The sequence below is a fragment of the Pezoporus wallicus genome, unplaced genomic scaffold (genome assembly GCF_028554395.1).
Source record: "Pezoporus wallicus isolate ANWC-B61680 ecotype Strahan unplaced genomic scaffold, APGP_CSIRO_Pwel_v1 scaffold_13428, whole genome shotgun sequence".
NCBI classification, from domain to species: Eukaryota; Metazoa; Chordata; class Aves; order Psittaciformes; family Psittacidae; genus Pezoporus; species Pezoporus wallicus.
This window is the reverse complement of record NW_026637482.1, coordinates 2,006,227-2,024,127: the sequence shown is the minus strand read 5'-3', so window position 1 is coordinate 2,024,127 and position 17,901 is coordinate 2,006,227. Positions and strand designations below refer to the sequence as shown.

Sequence of the window (17,901 nt, the reverse complement as noted above, 5' to 3'; positions counted from 1 at the left end):
TAACCCGGGGCTGCTCCACAAGCAGTGGTGGTGATTTACACCTGGTGAAAGCTGAGTACATTATCAAGAGGATAAGCAGAGCTGTGCCTGTTTCAGAGGAGGGAAACTGAAGACAAGAATTGAAGGCTTTCGTCTATCATCATCAGTGGCAGAGCCTGCGTTATCCAAACCCAAGCCCATGGAATCATGCTGCCTGCTACCCCTCTCTAGCCAAGGGTTGGGCTAGAGAAGGAACCTTTGCAAATGCCCATGTTCTTCCCTTGGGTTAGAACAGTGGCAATCCTTTAAACTAGCAATTTGTTCTGGGCAGAGCCAGCTCATAACATGCAGCCATCACAGATCAGTGTGATGCCCAGCCTGCTCTTTTCAGCCTTGTTTCTAATGAGCAGTGTACCCAGGACCAGAGTGCTAGTGCTCCAGCATGGCCTTCCTCCGAAGTTTTAGCCTCCTTCTTGCGAATACTTCATTTCAAGTAGTTTTTTTGGGCTATAGATTGCTTAAAAGTCAACTGTGTCAGTAAACCTCTGTGTACAGAATATAATATAGATGTGTGATGAAAGTTTTGAAAGTGATGGAATGGCCAAGTTATAGAATCCCAGACTGGTTTGGGTTGAAGGGACCTTAAAGCTCCTCCAGCTCCACCCCCTGCCACGGGCAGGGACACCTTCCACTAGAGCAGCTTGCTCCAAACCCCTGTGTCCAACCTGTGCTTGACCACTGCCAGGGATGGGGCAGCCACAGCTTCTCTGGGCACCCTGTGCCAGCGCCTCAGCACCCTCACAGGGAAGAGCTTCTGCCTAAGAGCTCATCTCAGCCTCCCCTCTGGCAGGTTAAAGCCATTCCTCTTGTCCCATTGCTACAGGTCCAACTAAAACTCTGTCCCCATCCTTCCTCTAAGCTCCCTTTAAGTATTGAAAGGCCACATAAAAACCCCCCTGGAGAGTCAAACAGGAAGAGTGCCTTGCTGTCACCCCCATCCAGCGCCCTGGATTTTCCACACCCTTCACCCTAATGCCAGTGAAATTCCCTTGCTTCTCCCACTGCACTGATTAGCAATTCCCTCCCGCTGCACCCATAAGCAGCATCACAATCCTCTGATGCAATTAATACCCACCATAAGGGATTATGGAAAAAATCCCATTTGCAGCCAGAGGAAGAAAGAAATATTTCTGGGTTACTGGAATACTTCCCGGCCAGCTGTGCCTCTGCAAAATGCGCATGGTCAGTGGTTAATTTGAATTCATTCTCCAGCACAGACCGAGTTATTGATGTCCCTGTCAGAGATGCTTTTTGTCAGCCTGCGGAGGAATCAGACAGGACCCACCTTGCCTGGTGTGCAAGGAGATCTTTCATCACCCATCTCTGCCAGCCCTCATCTCAGCCTCCTCAGCAGCCTGACCTTTGCAAATGCCCATGCGCTTCCTTGCAGCTGGAATAGTGGCAATCCTTTAAACTGGTAATTTGTTCTTACCTGGCTAATCATACTTTGCATTTGTAAGATCTCTTTAACCCAAAGATATAGCTGTGAATTAAATCAGGGGAGGAGAGTAATGAATTATGTCCAGGTAGCCTCATTAGTCAGCTGAGTTATGTGAAATACAGGAAATTAGGGTTATTATTTTAAGCGATGTGGGAAGTCAAGGAGAAAATCCAAATTTTCTGATTTGCAGCTTCTCATCTGTAGTACGGAGAGTGGCGTCAGGGCTGGATTTCACCCCATCTGCAGACCCATCACTCTTCAGACCTGTGCTGAATACCATGAATTTAGCCTTGACTTGAAAACAGCCTTGGCACCGATCACTGCGTTGAATACAAGTGCCCTTCTAAAAATAACTGAGAAGTGGGGGGAGGAACTTGAATGATCAGCATTTCAAAACCAGCTTCTCCTCTTGCCATAGCAAAGCATTGCTTCACCCATCGGTACTCTGCTCTGAAGTTTAATTCACATATATATAGATACAAGAAGCTTTGTGCTGCCTCTTTCGCCATATGCAACCTACCTGGCCACATTCGTATCCCATCACCTCATTTTCTCTCCAGCTTTGTATTCAGGCTATCTCACCTATCAGATCTGGTGGAGGAGAAATCACTGGAACCCCACATCCAATGCCACCAGGCCCCCAAGCACTGACAGACGTCTTCGTGCTCAGGAAGGAGGGTAGAGCCGCTTGTTCAGGCTCTGTCGGGACAGAAATAAAGACCTTGTCTGTCTCCAGTCCTTGCTTCTACAGTAGAGCTATTATTTGGCTTTTTAAAGGAGGTCTATTTGCTTTCAACTCAACTGCAGCCTGGCCAGAATAATGATCTCTCTGAATCTAGCAGGAAGATCATTTACCCAGCTTCTTTTAAGGGTTCTTTTCCTGCAGAAGTCTCTGATGAAGCACCCAAGCACTCGACGGTCATGGTGACATTTTGCAGATCACTTCTTAGAATCCTGCTGAAGGCACCACTGTGTCTCCATCCTTGGAGATATTGCCAATCTCCCACCCAAGTACCAGAAGTACTTTGGGAAGAACAAAGGATTTCTCTCTTTCTTTAGTTTATTTTTTCAGTACCTATCTGTGTGTATAACGAAACTTTCCACACAGGGGATGTGTAACTTGAGCAGAACACAGTATGTTGAATTTTGCCTTCAGCTACACTCTCTGAAGCCAAGATTTGCTCCAAGCTAGTGAGGGAGCACCAAGCTACCAGCACACTGCAGCTATGAGCAAGGTACTTTGTTAATATTCTACATTTCCCCTTTGAAGCAGCAGGTTCCCATCATTGCTGAGCCATCTTTAAAGGTATTGCCAGCACAAGGGCAGTTTGGCAGAGCATCTTTTTGGTTGCAGTTTGCGCTCTCAAGTATCTCCCTGTCCTCAGCTGCTCTTTCCATCTTTTGCTATTTTCCTGGGACACAAATCTTGAGGCTGGAACATTTCCCACTGGCAGAGATTCACCAGTTCCCACTGAATTAGGAGAGAGCTTGGGAGATTCTTAACATCTTCCCAGAGCGCTTTACCGGGAGCAACCCTGTGAGGATGCTGAGGCAGGATACAGGTCTGCCTGCATGGATCCCAGCACCTTGTGCTTGGCAGCACAAGGATCCAGGCAGCCTGCCTCAATTCCCCCTGCGAAGGCGATGGAGGAACTCGCCTGACGCCTCGCTACCTTCCTAAACACATGCTTTAATAAAGAGCCAATTTAATATCCCAAGCACTGAGTCATCTTGTGTCATTACCTGGCGCACGGTACCCAGAACAGCAGTCACAGCATCTTTTCCTTGAAAGAGGATGTTTCATTCCCGCCTCCATCCCCGGCTTTTCACAACTCCTCTCTTTTTTTTCTTTTAAGCACAAACCCTCTCATTTCACAATTTCCCTCCTTACTAAGCTGTGATGGGATTAAGCCTGAAGCGGGGATAAAAGAAGGATGCCAAGCTGTGCAGCATGCCCATGAGGCAGGATGGAGCAGAGATGCACCCTCATGGAGACAGGATCAGCAGCTCCACTTTCCTCTTTGAACCTGGAGCCATTTCCTGAAGAGAAGTCCCCAGTTACTGTAAAGCTGCACTTTCTTCCTGCTAGGACATGTTAATAATGTACACCATGACCAGCATGGTCATGGAGCTTCAAACCCATTCAAGGGTGGGAGTGCTGGAGTGAGAAGGGACGTTTTCCTGAGTCCCAGATGCTGCTGCCTGGCACCCATCCAATGTACCATATTCCCTGGTTTTACCTTTAGCCACCCTGCTATCATCCCTCTCCAAAACCCCCCCACCACCACTAACTACTAGAGAATGACCCCAGCTCCTGCAGAGACTGTGCTTTGTGGGATGGGTCATTTCTCCCCCCAAAATAATCTCAGTTGTGTGCCCTGATTCAGCACCTGTGTGGGCTCCTGAACTGAAGCCCCTATCCCAAACACTGCCACTCTCCTGCTTCCAGCAAGGATGGAGGCAAGTACCTGGCGGCAGTTTGCAACGTGATCAGGCCAAGGATGCCTTGAACAGGCTGGGGCGGGAGCAGGATGCACGGAGAATCCCCATACACCTGATGGGACCTGATGTGCCCAACTGGGAGCAAGACGTGACTTATGCCAGTGTGTTCACATTATTAGTATTACAGGCTGGTGTTCTCCAAAGAGGGCCTGCAAGAATGCTGGAGAGGGGTTTGGGACAAGGGATGTAGGGACAGGCCAAGGGGAATGGCTTGAACCTGCCAGAGGGGAGACTGAGATGAGCTCTTAGGCAGAAGCTCTTCCCTGTGAGGGTGCTGAGGCGCTGGCACAGGGTGCCCAGAGAAGCTGTGGCTGCCCCATCCCTGGCAGTGTTCAAGGCCAGGTTGGACACAGGGGCTTAAAGCAAGCTGCTCTAGTGGAAGGTGTCCCTGCCTGTGGCAGGGGTTTGGAGCTTGATGAGCTTTAAGGTCCCTTCCCACACAAACCAGTCTGGGATCCTATGATTTGTTATGGATAACCAGCTGAGGTGAATTACGATCAGATTAAAATTGCCACTATCATTTAAAAAAATGATAGTTGATGCAAAAGTGGATCCCACCTTTTTTTTTTTCCCCAACCCTGCTCCTGTGCATAAGGAGCATCCCTGGGAAATACTGGTCCTGGGGGCTCTCAGCTGAGGGCCTCAGGGGCCGGAGGGGATGTGTTAGACTGTAGCAGGGATGAGACAGGCAAACAGGACGTGCAGAGCCATTGTCTGACCCAGTGAGCTCTGCACGGCAGCTCAGTGATGCTGTGGGCGCTGGGATTAATAATTAAACTGTAGTAGGATCATAGATAAAAATATGAAAATCCAGGCGGTTCCCTTTGCTTAAAATACGACAAAATAAATTAAAAAAATAAATACAATCAGGAGCTAAATTAACAATGTGCTCTCCCAATTATAGCCACCCTCCGGTGAATACAAGGTTGTCATGGCAACCTGCCCAGCAAAGGATGTGGCCAAAAATAAAGCACAGCAGGGAGAAAGAGCTTTTGAATCCCTCTTTGCCGTCAAAGAAGAATCAGGTTCCCTCTCCGGGTTAATTTATGTCCGCGTTTCTTCCACTGATGTTCATTAACATGATCCATTTATCCTGATGAATGTTAGGGCAAAGTGAGGTGGGGAGTGACAAGGAATCCACAGCTAGAAGTAAAGTTAGCTCTTGGATACAACCCAAACAATGAGGGAAAGGGGAATGATGAGGCAGTTTGGTGTTTCTGAGAGCCTAGTGGGGTGAGGAGATGGTGGCTAAAACCGCATGTAGGGACATTTCCAAGTGGCTTTGTGCAGGTCTAAAGGGGCAAAAGGGATCCAGCTGGATAGAAGAGTGTTTAAAAGGTATTTAAATTATGTGTTTATTACATTTCTTGATTCAGTTTGGTGGATTTATATGGAAATGCTTGATTTATATGCAAACAATTTATACGGAAACATTTGCAATTTTCTTCTTTTAAGCTCAGTTTAAAGCCCACCTCCTCAAAACCTGGGCAGATACTGTCTAGGAAAAAGTATTTAAAGTCACTTTTTAACTGCATTTCTCAGCTTAAACCCACCTCCTTAAAGCCAGGATGGACACTATTAGAAGGGCATTGGTTAAAAAGGTGCTTACATTTTGGTGAGTTTTTATATTTTCCAAATCAGAGTTTTGTGGATTTATACAGAAACACTTGATTTATATGGAAATGCTTGATTTATATTGAAACACTTGCTATTTCCTTAAAGCCCACCTCCTTAAAGCCTGGATGGATGCTGGCTAGAAGGGTGTTTAAAAGGTGTTTAAATTCCAGGTTTTTTTTAATTTCTCAACTCAAGAGTTCTTTGTATTTATATGGAAATACTTGATTTATAAGGAAACACTTGCAGTTTCCTTCCTTCAAGCTCAGCTTAAACCCACCTTCTTAAAGTGGACTGGTGCTGGCTATAAGGGTGTTGGTTTAAAAGGTGTTTCAAATATCTTTAAATTTGGGGTTTTCTTACATTTCTCAGCATTTTGTGAATTTATATGAAAACACTGGATTTATATGGAAACTCTCACCACTTCCTTCCTTTAAGCTCAGCTTAAAGCCCACCTCCTTGAAATCTGGATGGATGCTGTTTAGAAGGTAAATCTGGATGGATGCTGTCTAGAAGGTGTTTAAAAGGTGTTTAAATTCCGTGTTTTTTACATTTCTTCATTCAGACATTGAATGTTTATATGGAAACACTTGATTTATAAGGGAACACTTGCAATTTCCTCTTTAAGCTCTGCTAAAATCCACCTCCTTAAAGCCTGGATGGATGCTGGCTAGAAGGGCATTTAAAGTGTTTTAAATGTGTTTAAATTCTGCAGGGCTTTTTTGCATTTCTTGACTCAGAGTTTGGTGGATTTACATGGAAACACTTTATTTATATGGAAACACTTGATTTATATAGAAACACTTACCGTTTCCTTCCTTTAAGCTGTGCTTGAACGCACCTCCTTAAATCCTGGTTGGATGCTGGCTACAAAGGTCTTTAAAAGGTGTTTAAATTCTGTTTGTTTACATTTCTTGACTCATACTTTTCAGTATTTATATGGAAACACTTGATTTATACAGAAACACTTGATCTATATGGAAATGCTTGATTTATATTGAAACATTTGCTATTTCCTTAAAGCCCACCCCCTTAAAAGCCTGGATGGATGCTGGCTACAAGGGTATTTAAAAGGGGTTTCAAATATGTTTAAATTTGGGTTTTTTTTACATTTCTTAACTCAGCATTTTGTGGACTTAAATGGAAACACTTGATTTATATGGGAACACTTGCAGTTTCCCACTTTTAAGCTCAGCTTAAGACTACCTCCTTAAAGCCTGGAGGGATGCTGGTTAGAAGGGTGTTTAATAGGTGTTTGAAAAGGTGTTTAAATTCTGTGGTTTTCCACATTTCTCGACTCAGAATTTTGCGGATTTTTATGGAAACCAGCAGGTTGAAGGAGGTGATCCTGCCCCTCTACTCTGCTCTTCTGAGACCCCACTTGCAGCACTGTGTGCAGTTCTTGTGTCCTCAACATAAAAAGGACATGGAACTGTTGGAACAAGTCCAGAGGAGGCCACGAGGATGATCAGGGGACTGGAGCACCTCCTGTATGAAGACAGGCTGAGAAAGCTGGGGTTGTTCAGCCTGGAGAAGAGAAGGTTTCATGGAGACCTCATAGCAGCCTTCCAGTATCTGAAGGGGGCCTATAGGGATGCTGGGGAGGGACTCTTCATTAGGCACTGCAGTGACAGGACAAGGGGTAACGGGTTAAAACTTAAGCAGGGAAAGTTTAGACTGGATATAAGGAAGAAGCTCTTCCCTGTGGGGGGGCTCAGAGAAGTTGTGAATGCTCCATCCCTGGCGGTGTTCAAGGCCAGGTTGGACAGAGCCTTGGGAGACATGGTTTAGTGTGAGGTGTCCCTGCCCATGGCAAGAGGGTTGGAACTGGATGATCTTAAAGTCCTTTCTAACCCTAACTGTTCTGTGATTCTATGAAATCCTTGATTTACATGGAAACACTTGATTCCAATCAATGAGCCTTCCAGTGCCTGAAGGGGGCCTTCAAGAGTGCTGGAGAGGGAATCTTCACCAGGCACTGTGGCAACAGGGAATGGCTTTAACGTGCCATGGGGGAGACTGAGATGAGCTCTTAGGCAGAAGCTCTTTGCTGTGAGGGTGCTGAGGCGCTGGCACAGGGTGCCCAGAGAAGCTGTGGCTGCCCCATCCCTGGCAGTGTTCAAGGCCAGGTTGGACACAGGGGCTTGGAGCAAGCTGCTCTAGTGGAAGGGGTCCCTGCCCGTGGCAGGGGTTGGAGCTGGATGAGCTTTAAGGTCCCTTCCACACAAACCAGCCTGGGATTCCATAAGGAAACACTCTCCATTTCCTCCCTTCAAGCCCAGTTAACCCCCCCACCCTTGGATGGACGCCGCTCGTCCATGATGAGGAGGGGTGGGTGAGGCTGCGTTCCGGGCCTGAATCCCTTGGGAAGTGAAACGGGACTTACCGCGTCGAACGCGCGGTGTGAACCCGACCCCGGTGCGCACGGATCCGCCCGGGCCGGGCCGGGCCGGGCCGAGCCGAGCCGACCCCATCGCGGGGCTCTGACTACAACTCCCGGCAGCGCCGGGGGAGGCCGCGGCGGGGCGGGGCCGGCGGTCGCGTCACTCGGGGCCGCCCCGTCCCGTCGCTCCTCCGCAGCCGGTGTGTGCTCCGGGGCGGGCGGCGGCCCCGCCGTGTCTCTGTGTGTGAGCCTCACCCCCCGCCCTACCCCAATCCCCCGCCGCCGGCCCCTCACCTCAGCGCGGCGCCCATGCGGCTCCCGGCGCGGCCCTGACAGCGCGGCCCGGTAAGGCGGCGGGATGACACAGCACGGGGCGGCGGGGGGGTGTAATGGAGTGTGTGTGCGTGGAGGGGGGTCACGTCCCGCCTTTTGTCTCCCTCAGCAGCCATGGACCCGCTGCGGGGCGGGTGTTGGCACGGGAGGATGGAGCCGGGGCGGGGGCTCGGTGGCGGCGCTGCGTTGGGCGGCCTCGTCCCGGGTGGGTTCCCCTCCCTGTGCTGGCAGCTGGTGTGTGGACGTGGAGCCCCCCCCCCCCTCCGTCCCCTTCCAGAGCCGGTGTTCCCTTCGCCTGGCATAGCGGAGGGCCGGGGCTGGGTTCGTGTCCGCTGCTCGGCCTCTGGAAGCTTCCCGGAGCGCTCGGTGAGCGCTGATGGAGGGCAGGGCTGGGCTCTCCTTCCATCGCTGCTGGCGAGAGAAAAGGAGAAGGGGGGAACCCATCCTGCCCGTCCCTAGCGCAGTTATCGGCGTTCATTGTAGGGCGGCTGTGCACAGAGCGAGCGGTGCCACCTGGGGTGACCCCCTACAAGGGGGGACATCCCCAGTCGGGATGCCCACCCCGCTGCCGGGTCCGTGGCGCAGGGATGGGTTTGGGAATGGGGAGGGAGGGCGCGCGGCGGACGAGGTTTTGTTGTTGTTCGGTGGTTATTGCTTTCCTGCAGAGTCACTCCGGCTGCACGTGGTCTCGGGGAGCGTGGGTGACACGAAGGGACAGCAGATGCTGGTGGCAGCGAGCAGCCGGCAGTTGCGGGATGGGTTTTGCTGCAGCTGCCACCGGCAGTACCGCATGTCTGGACGTGCTGTTGTTGGGTGTCCTTGGCTTCCCAGCGCCTCAAAACACAGTCACTGGGAGTTGTCTTTCCATTAGGATTCATCTCCTGGGGCTGCTCCCTGTGTCAGGCTCACAGAATCCCAGACTGGTTTGGGTTGAGGGGACCCTAAAGCTCCTCCAGCTCCAACCCCTGCCACAGGCAGGGACACCTTCCACTAGAGCAGCTTGCTCCACAGTCCTGTGTCCAACCTGGCCTTGAACACTGCCGGGGATGGGGCAGCCACAGCTTCTCTGGGCACCCTGTGCCAGCGCCTCAGCACCCTCACAGGGAAGAGCTTCTGCCTAGGAGCTTATCTCAGTCTCCCCTCTGGCAGGTTAAAGCCATTCCCCTTGGCCTGTCCCTACATCCCTTGTCCCAAGCCCATCTCCAGCTTTCCTGCAGCCCCTTCAGGCACTGGAGCTGCTCTCAGGTCTCCCCTTCAGGAGCCTTCTCTTCTCCAGGCTGCCCCAGCCCAGCTCTCTCAGCCTGGCTCCAGAGCAGAGCTGCTCCAGCCCTCGCAGCATCTCCATGGCCTCCCCTGGCCTCGCTCCAACAGCTCCACGTCCCTCTTGTGCTGTTGCCCCAGAGCTGGGTCAGGACTGCAGGGGTTTTCCCCAGAGCACAGCAAAGGGACAACCAGACCCTATCTAAAGGGTCTGAGTTTGCCTACAATGGGGCTTTGCAGTGACCAGAGCCAGGTGCCTGAAGACGTTCTCATGCAGCTAAATCCATGTGAAACCTTCTCGTTGTCTTGCCCAGAGCATCCCTCTGTCCTGGCTGCAGTCCCCCTGTTCTCCCCAGCAGCGAGGACTCTCCGTTCTCTTCTTCTGCCCTGCTTGAAAAGCTTATACAGTGTTTTTGGCGCTTTCCCCCATAGTCATTATTCTGGGGAACGTGGTTGGTTGTTTATGGTTTGGGTTTAATGATACTCTTTTATTTTTATTCTTATTTTTTTAAGTGTCTGAAAAGCTCCAGGACTTCCTTTGTCCTCCCCACTCCCAGTAGTTGTCTTCAGAGCAGAGATGCTCTAGCCCTTGAAGCATCTTCATGGCCTCAACTGGACTCACTCAGGGCTTCTCTGGAAAGGGTGAGACCCACACCAGTAAGACCCCACACTGGGTGAGGTAACAATTCCATTAGATTGGAAAGGGGCTGGTGTTGTTTCCCAGCATGATGAGGAGGGCTGGAGTGCACTGGGCCTCTCTGGAGACCTGGTGCCTCCTCTGAAACAGGGCATTCCCACATCTCCCTCTGTGCCACCATTCTCTTCCTCCAGCACTCAGGCAGGTATAGGATGAAGCATGAAGTCACAGCCTTGTTAACAGAAATGGAAGAGGCAGGAGGAAGCAGAAGGTACACTGAGCTTCCAGGTTGTTTCCCTCAATCTAGAGACACCAAAATAAGATCAGGTGATTTAACAGTCCCTCCTCTCCAAAATATAGAAGGGCTTTTTGGTAGTGGACCATGCTCTGAATATCCAGATGCTGTCAGGGAGGTACCATGCTGGATAGGTAGCGCAAGCAAATAGTCACACTTTTTCTCCAGTGAGTAGAAAACAACCCCATTTTATTGTGTCAATCCATGTTATTTTTCCTTTTAAGGACCATCAAGTCTTTGCTCTGCCCTTGCTGATCCTGAGGTCGAAGAGCAAACCCTTGTGCTGGATTTTATTCCCTTGAGCCTTGAGTGAAATCTGTAGGCTGTGTTTTCCCCGTTAAGTGTGTTAGCTTTGGCAGAGAGATGAGCGGTGTCTGTTTTGGGAAGCTCAGGCTGTGCTTGTACCTAAAGCTATCTCCCTCTGAGCCCTCCCTGTGATCTGGGTACTGCACCAGAGGGCTCTGTGAATGTAAGGTTGTGTGGTAGGACTTGTCCAGCTCTTACAGAGCATTCTTTTTGTATAATTTATAAGAGCTCAGATTGATTTTAAAGGAAAGCAGAACAGCAGTGGTTGGATGCTGCAGGTGAAGGTGATGCAGGGAAGCAACATGTCTCTGGTGAGCTGAAGGGTAGCCCAGTGCCAGGAGCTCCCTGGCTGATGGGAGACAGGGAAACCATTTGTGGAGGTGAAATGAACACCATCTCTGCCTTTGCAATGTGATTTGGGAATGGAATGAGCTACCTGGGGGGCTTTGCTGGCTTTGACACCTTTGTTCTCGAAGCTGCGTCAACCTCATGCACAAATAGGATGGGAATGATCTATGGAGGGTTCCTGAGATCCATGAAAAATAATGTGCAAAGCGTGAAAACAGACTTGTTATAGCTGTTAGCCCTTGATCCAAACTGTGGAAGGGAAGATGACAAGGTGCTGAGCTTTATCTCCAGATGTCCCTCCTTCAGCCCTTGGTCTTGGGTGAGAAAAACACTCCTTTTGTTCTCTCTTTTCTCCTCACTTTGGGGGGAAGTGCTCTACCCTTGTCTCCTGGTGAGGACAAATTTTGCTATGGTGACTTTCCCCTTCCCTCTTGTTTTGGGTCTCTCTGTCCTGCTTTTCCTTGCAGACATCCTTGCTGCTGCTTGGTCTTTTCCCAGCAGGAGCAGTGTGAAATTGTGGTAGTTATCACTGGTTGAGCTTTTGCTTGCAGGTCTTTGCAGAGCAGCAAGAAAATCCTCCTGGACCTTAGTTAATTTTCCTGAGTTCTTGCTGCTCAACTGAATCTTTGGGGCCCCGTGTGTTTGTGGGGAGCTATACCTAAAAGTATAGCAAGACCCTGTGGTTTCTGTGGAAGCTGGGGTAGCAGACAAGCTGTTTCAGCAGCTGTTTGGGGTACATTTAGCATATTGCCTGACTATTTCAATGGAGCAGTTAAATACTGCTAATGATTTTGTTCTTCAGCTTGGCAGAAGCATAAAGACATTTGCATTACACATGCCATTGTTAAGTTTCAGAGTTAACAGTCTGCAGGGGTAGGTCATGGTCTTCATCAGGCAGGTGAAAGGACCACTGTGCCTGTCACAAAAATCTGGAAGCGTTGAGACTTCTGGATGAGGAATCTCCATAAATGCTTTGGGATGTTCTTGTGAAACTCCTCTGAGAAGGTGCCATTCTGCTACCTGAGTATAATTAGCACGTTACTGAGTAATCCAAAGTAAAAGACTACTGCAGCTAACCAATCATTTTCTGTTTGTTTGAGAGACCGGCTGCTTTGTTTTCATTTATTTATGTATGTGTTTGTACATGCATATATATACAGAGAGAGTAATTTACAGCATAGATGCCTTGCTGGTGATCCTAAGAGAAACATTTCCTGCTCAGTTCAGACTGAAATGGGGATGACACTGGATGTTCTCAAAAGTTTTGTGTATTTAACACCAACTTTCCTGCTGAAGAGAGAGGTTTTGGTTCTTCCATGACTGCCTCTGGCTGTGCCGTGTTTGATTTTGGTTTGTTGGACTCTGCATCATCATTGTCATTCTTCTGCGATGTAGAGGTACCCCAGCAGTGGCCTGGACTGGGGATGGTGTCTCTATAATGTATTAGAGATATCTGTTGTTTTTAATTAGCTTTTGGAGACTCCTTTGAGGCAGTCCAAGGAGTTCTGAGGCTTTAGGGACCACAGGTTGAGAGGAGTAGTCTTATGCTTACTTCAGAAAAGCCATTGCTCCCGTCTTCTCTCCTACAGGTAACCCTTCGCCTCCCCTGTCCCCCAGGCACGTAGCAGTTGTGTTACAGGAGAAGGAAAACCTGGTTTCTTGGGTGGCAGGAGAACCTGTGGTGACACAACTAAACTTGTGTCTCTGCTATCTCTGCAGGACCAAATCCTGCTGTGCCTGTCAGCCAGGAACCTGCCACAGGAGGATTTCATAACGTGCAGCAATTTATCGAGGGCGTCTCCGCTGTGGCCACCATCATTAGCTCAGCTTCACCTCCTTCCATGGCATGTTTATGTCTGCCATGCTGCTGGCTGCTGTTGGACGACATCTGTAGCCCTGAGGTGGCAGGATGGGAAAGGGTTATGGGTGGGATGATGTGCCTGTGGTGGTGATGTCCCAGGGATGAGGAGCAAGCTGTGTGGCTGTGTGGCGTGCACCCTTCCTTGGTGTCACGTCATACCTGGGTGACCTGAGGATGCACTTGGGTGCCCACAAGCTTCTTGTTTCCCACCAGTGAAAAAAAAAAAGCCCAACCCAACCAACCTTCCTCCTCCTTCTGTAGCTGGCCCAGCTTGCTGGGACTGGTTTATACAGCCAGGGAAACTGAGAAGGCTTCACCACCACTGGAGCCTGCCTGGCACTGAAGCAGAAGCTACAGGGAGACACGCAGCAGCCACCAGCTTCCTTCTGCGATGGGGAACCATTAACAGGGTGCGTAATTCATTCTGAAACATGCTTGTGAGTTCATGAAATCCTGGAGGAGCTTGGCTTGTATTCACTGGGATCTTGGGAGAAGCTGTTGCTCATAACCAAGCTGTCACCATCCCTTTGCCACTGGTTGCATTGGGTGGTAGCTGGCACTGGAGGCGAGTGGCTGGGGTGGCATGGGAAGAGTAGCATGGGAGTCTGCAGTGCAGCACACTGCAGCAGTCTGGGTCTCTATGCCATGTGATGTAGCAGTGATGGCACCCAGTCCATCCCCAAGCCAGTGTTGAGAAGGTCTTCTACAAGTAAGTAGGTGTGATCCCAAGTGTTTTGCATCCTTTAATTGAATCTCACAAGTCTGTCTTTGCAAGCAGAACACTTCAGAGCTAGAACAGAATGCACTGCAGATGTTTAAGGTGCCTCAGCCATCATAAGAATTGAGCATCTTCTTTGTGAAGGCATAGCTTTGCCATCCAGCATGGGTGGCACAGGCTCAGGTGGGATTGGGGCTGGTGTAGAGCTGGGCTTACAGAGGGCTGTGAGCTGCCCCTTCTGCTATATGGTCCGTGAAGATGTTATTTTGGGGCCACCAGCTTCTGCAGCAGGCTTTGAAAGGAGTTCATGTCTGTGAAAACATATTTTGGTGCTTGATAATGGGGTATCTTGCAGGAATAATCATGGGGTGAATTTTGAAGGATTCTTTGTTTTGCAAAGAATTGTGCATTCTGGTCACTGTTTGGACTATGGTGTAGGCTGAATCCAACCAAGCCAGCCCAAAGCAGTGATCTGCAAATGCTGTTTTGCTTCTGGGTGCTCCCTGCATCACCCAGCCAGAAGCAAGCCTCTGGGCTGGAGAGCTCCTGAATGCTGCATCCCGCTCCAGCAAAGCCAGAGGGGATTTTAATAAAGTGCTGTCAAAAACAACCATTATGGGTGTCCGGGCAAGAGAGGAAAAGAAAGCAGGAAGGGTTGTGGTAGTGCTGTGGTTGTCAGGTGGAGTTTAATAACAGAGAAGTGTTTTATGTTTAAGGTGGTGTTTGCTTTGCATGGTGAGAAGAGACAGGGGTGGATAAATCAGGGTATATTGATGATCCATATGTCTCTTACCAGCAGGGTGATTTGCTTGGAGGCATCCTTGATTCCATTTTTCCCAGCTAGGGAAGCTGGGCTGGCGATCCTAAAGCTTGCAGCAATATTTTTTGCAGCTGAAGGCTTTACAACAGCAGCAGGAGGATGCTCGGGGTGCTTTTGGAAATGATGTATTTTCTTTTTCTTGCCACGTGCATATTTCATCATTGCAAGCTCATAGATGGGTTATGGAGAGTTTTCAGGGTCCATGGGGTCTCACCACTATAGCTCTAAAGGGAGCCTCTAAATGAGATGCCTCTAAAGGTTGAGGAGGTCACGGATGTGGATGGAGAGGCTGAAGAGCCGCAGGGGACCAGCTGTGATGAGGTGATGGATGTCTTTCTCCAACAGCTTTTTCCCCTTATTTTGAGACTAGCGGTTTTTCACATCCAGGCGGCAGCTCCGCAGTGAACACACACGCTTCTGGAAAGCTCTGCTGGGGAACGGTGAGTTTTCCATCACTTCCTGCATCCTTGCTCTGTCCATCCTTGTGCCAGCCTGGCACGGGCAGGGGAGCTTTTTACCCTGCCTTTGCAGATGCTTGGAGCAGCATTGGTGGTGGGCAGGACATCACGGCCTTGTGGAGTACTTCATTGTCAGAACAGCAGCATCCTTCCCTGCCTTGATGCTTTTAATACAAAGATTCAACCCAGGGTGCTAGTTCCTCTCCCTCCCTCCTGGGTTTTGAAGCATCTGCAGAGCACACATCATCCTTCTCGGAGTCAGCTCCAAGAAAGGGTATTTACTCAGCCTTTTTTTAAATGTATTTTCGTTAAATAGGGTGAGCAGTTTATTTACTGACTCAAACAGCTGCTTTGAAGGTTCTCCTGTGTGTTTCAGTGCTTCCTTTTTGTTTGTTTGGGTGGTTTTTTTTTAATTAACAGAAATGAGGCTTATGCGCGCAGGCTGGCTGTCGCTCATTATTCCTCCAGAAGCTTTTTTAACCCAGGGTTTAATTTCAGCCACATTTGACAGAGGACTGCAGGTCTCAAAGATAAGAACTTACAGGCTATAAGAAAGGGCGGAAGAGAGAAATCCAAATTTCTTCTTCTCTGTTTGTGCCTACAAGGAGAAGCTGCAGCAATTGTGAGCTTAAATATCATCTATCTGGGTGCAAGTGGGTCGGTTAACTAGAAATACCTTTAGTAATTCACTGAATTTTCTTGAAATACATGATCGAAATCATCTTGAACATGGAGAAGGAGAGAAATGGAGTGGGGGTGCTGCCAGGGATGGTGTGATGGGATAATTCTAATGACTTTTAAAGGACCCTTCCAACCTGAACTATTGTCATCTATGTTCCCACACTGTTCCCAGGATTCTGTACTTGTGCATGACCACCAAGCATGCAGTCAGAAGCTGGAGTCTCCTGCCTGTAACAGTAGTTCAAAAGGGTTTTCCAGCTTTGAGCTTAGCTTCGCCACCTACCTGCTGGGATGGATAATGAGGTATTACTACACTGTTACTTCTAATAGTAATGTTTCCTGTACCACCTAGAAGCTCTTGTAGAGCATTTGGACATTGAAGAGTGGATAAAATCTGTCCCCAAAAGCTTTCCCGGGCTCTGCCTAGACTCGCTGCAGTTTCCCATCAAGACTCAGGTGCTGCTGGCAGCATAGCCTGGAGGAGATGAGGCAGCAGCACAGTGGCATTCCAGCATTGTCCATTGTCCATGATCTTGCCTTGGAGCTGGAGCTGCTGTTTAAAGTGATAAGTGAACCCCAACTCCCAAAGGTGCCGGAAATGATGCTCGGCCCCCTCTGCTCCTGACAGCCCTTCCCATTCCAGCTGCAGCACGAGGCTGCCTTATCTGTCCCTTCCGTTTTTGCCGTCACTATATGCACTTTGATTATTTATTTATTTTTAAACTGGGAATTCTCTTCCTTTTTTGTCAGCTTGGGGAATGGATTTTCTTGCACTCTATTTAGGGCTCTGGGGGAGGAAGTGACTCAGCCTTTCCCCTGCTCCGGTTTGCACCGTCATCCCTCGCTGGCTTTGCCGAGGTTTTCCCTTGAGCACCTCCAGTTACACTCGGCTCATTCAGCAGGAGCCTGTCTGCCTCCTCACCCCACGTTTTGGTGGGGAAGGACACTGGGGGGGAGGATGAGCCGTTGGCAGGAGCTTTGCCTGTGCCAGGAGGAAGTAATGCAGTGAGGAGGACACGCTGCCAGGCCTGCGCCAGTGCTGGGTCTCCTGCTCTGCTCCTCATCCATGAGTGTGGACATCTGCAGAGAGGCAGGCGAGTCCAGCTCAGTGAAGTCTGGGGAGCTAGCCTAGCCATATTGTATAAAATGATGAAATTTGGTGGCATGGGCTAATCAAGGTGTTGTGGTTGGAACCCAGCCAGTAACTCAGCACCACGCTGCCGTTTGCTCACACCCTGGCTTCCCTCCTCAGGGTAGATGGGGAGGAAGAAGCATATAAACCCCACGGGCTGAGATAAGAACAGTCCAATAGCTAAAATAAAGTACAATAAAGTGATAATAGAAAGAATACCAACAATAATAATAATAGGAAACAACAAGGTAAGAAATGAAAGCTCAGGAGCACAAGTGATGCACCATGCAATTGCTCCCCACCCTCCGGCTGATACCCAGCCTGACCCAAGCAGGGATCGGTCCCTTCTGGGTGACTCCCCAGTTTCTATACTGGGCATGACGTACTGTGGTATGGAGTACCCCTTTGCCTAGTTTGGGTCAGTCCAATCTCTACTTCCTCCCAGCTTCTTGTGCCGCTCCTCACTGGCAGAGCATGAGACTGAAAAGTCCTTGATCAGGATAAGTGCTACTGAGCAACAACAAAACCATTGGTGTGTTACCAGCATTGTTCTCACACTAAAGCCAAAACACAGCAGTGTACCAGCTTCTAGGGAGAAAAATAACTGTGACAGCTGAACCCAGGACACAAGGAGAGGAGGTGACTCTGGTTGTGCTGCTGGCCCTGCTGAAGGATGCCATGTGCCCGGGCACTGATGGGAGAGGTCTGCGTGGATGGTGGATGGATGGTGATGCTTGCTCCGTGCAGGGCTACTGCCAGCTTGCCTTTCATGGCAGAGCTGAGCCAGCTGCTAAATACCAGGGTGAGAGCATCGCTTGCTCTCCACAGGGCTTTCAGATGCTGCTGCTCAGCAAGGGAGTCCCTGAGTCGTCTGCCACTCTTAAATGAAACCAGGCCATGTCCTGTATGAAAAACAATAGCATTAGTTTGCAGTTTCAACTTCCTTTTAAAGGGGAGAATTGAAAATAAAAAGAAGAAGAAACGCCCAACCTTTTCTCTCCCCTCCAAAGCCCAGAGACTCAAGCCCTGAAAGCAGTTTTGATCTGCTCAGGAAATTCCAACATGAGCCACTT

The 17,901-nt window shown here is 49.4% G+C and overlaps 1 protein-coding gene across 5 annotated transcripts in view; it reads left to right on the top strand.

The window, feature by feature from the left end:
- Positions 1-8,245: 8,245 nt before the first annotated feature.
- Positions 8,246-17,901, top strand: part of CTIF (cap binding complex dependent translation initiation factor) — a 153,068-nt gene continuing 143,412 nt past the window's right edge. For 2 of the 5 annotated variants that reach the window (XM_057405692.1, XM_057405689.1), the window contains exon 1: positions 14,629-14,997. The gene's annotated coding sequence lies outside the window, so the exon portion shown is untranslated. Of the gene's footprint in view, positions 8,325-14,628; positions 14,998-17,901 lie in introns of those variants that run through there. The other 3 variants (XM_057405691.1, XM_057405694.1, XM_057405693.1) reach the window with 3 other exon arrangements.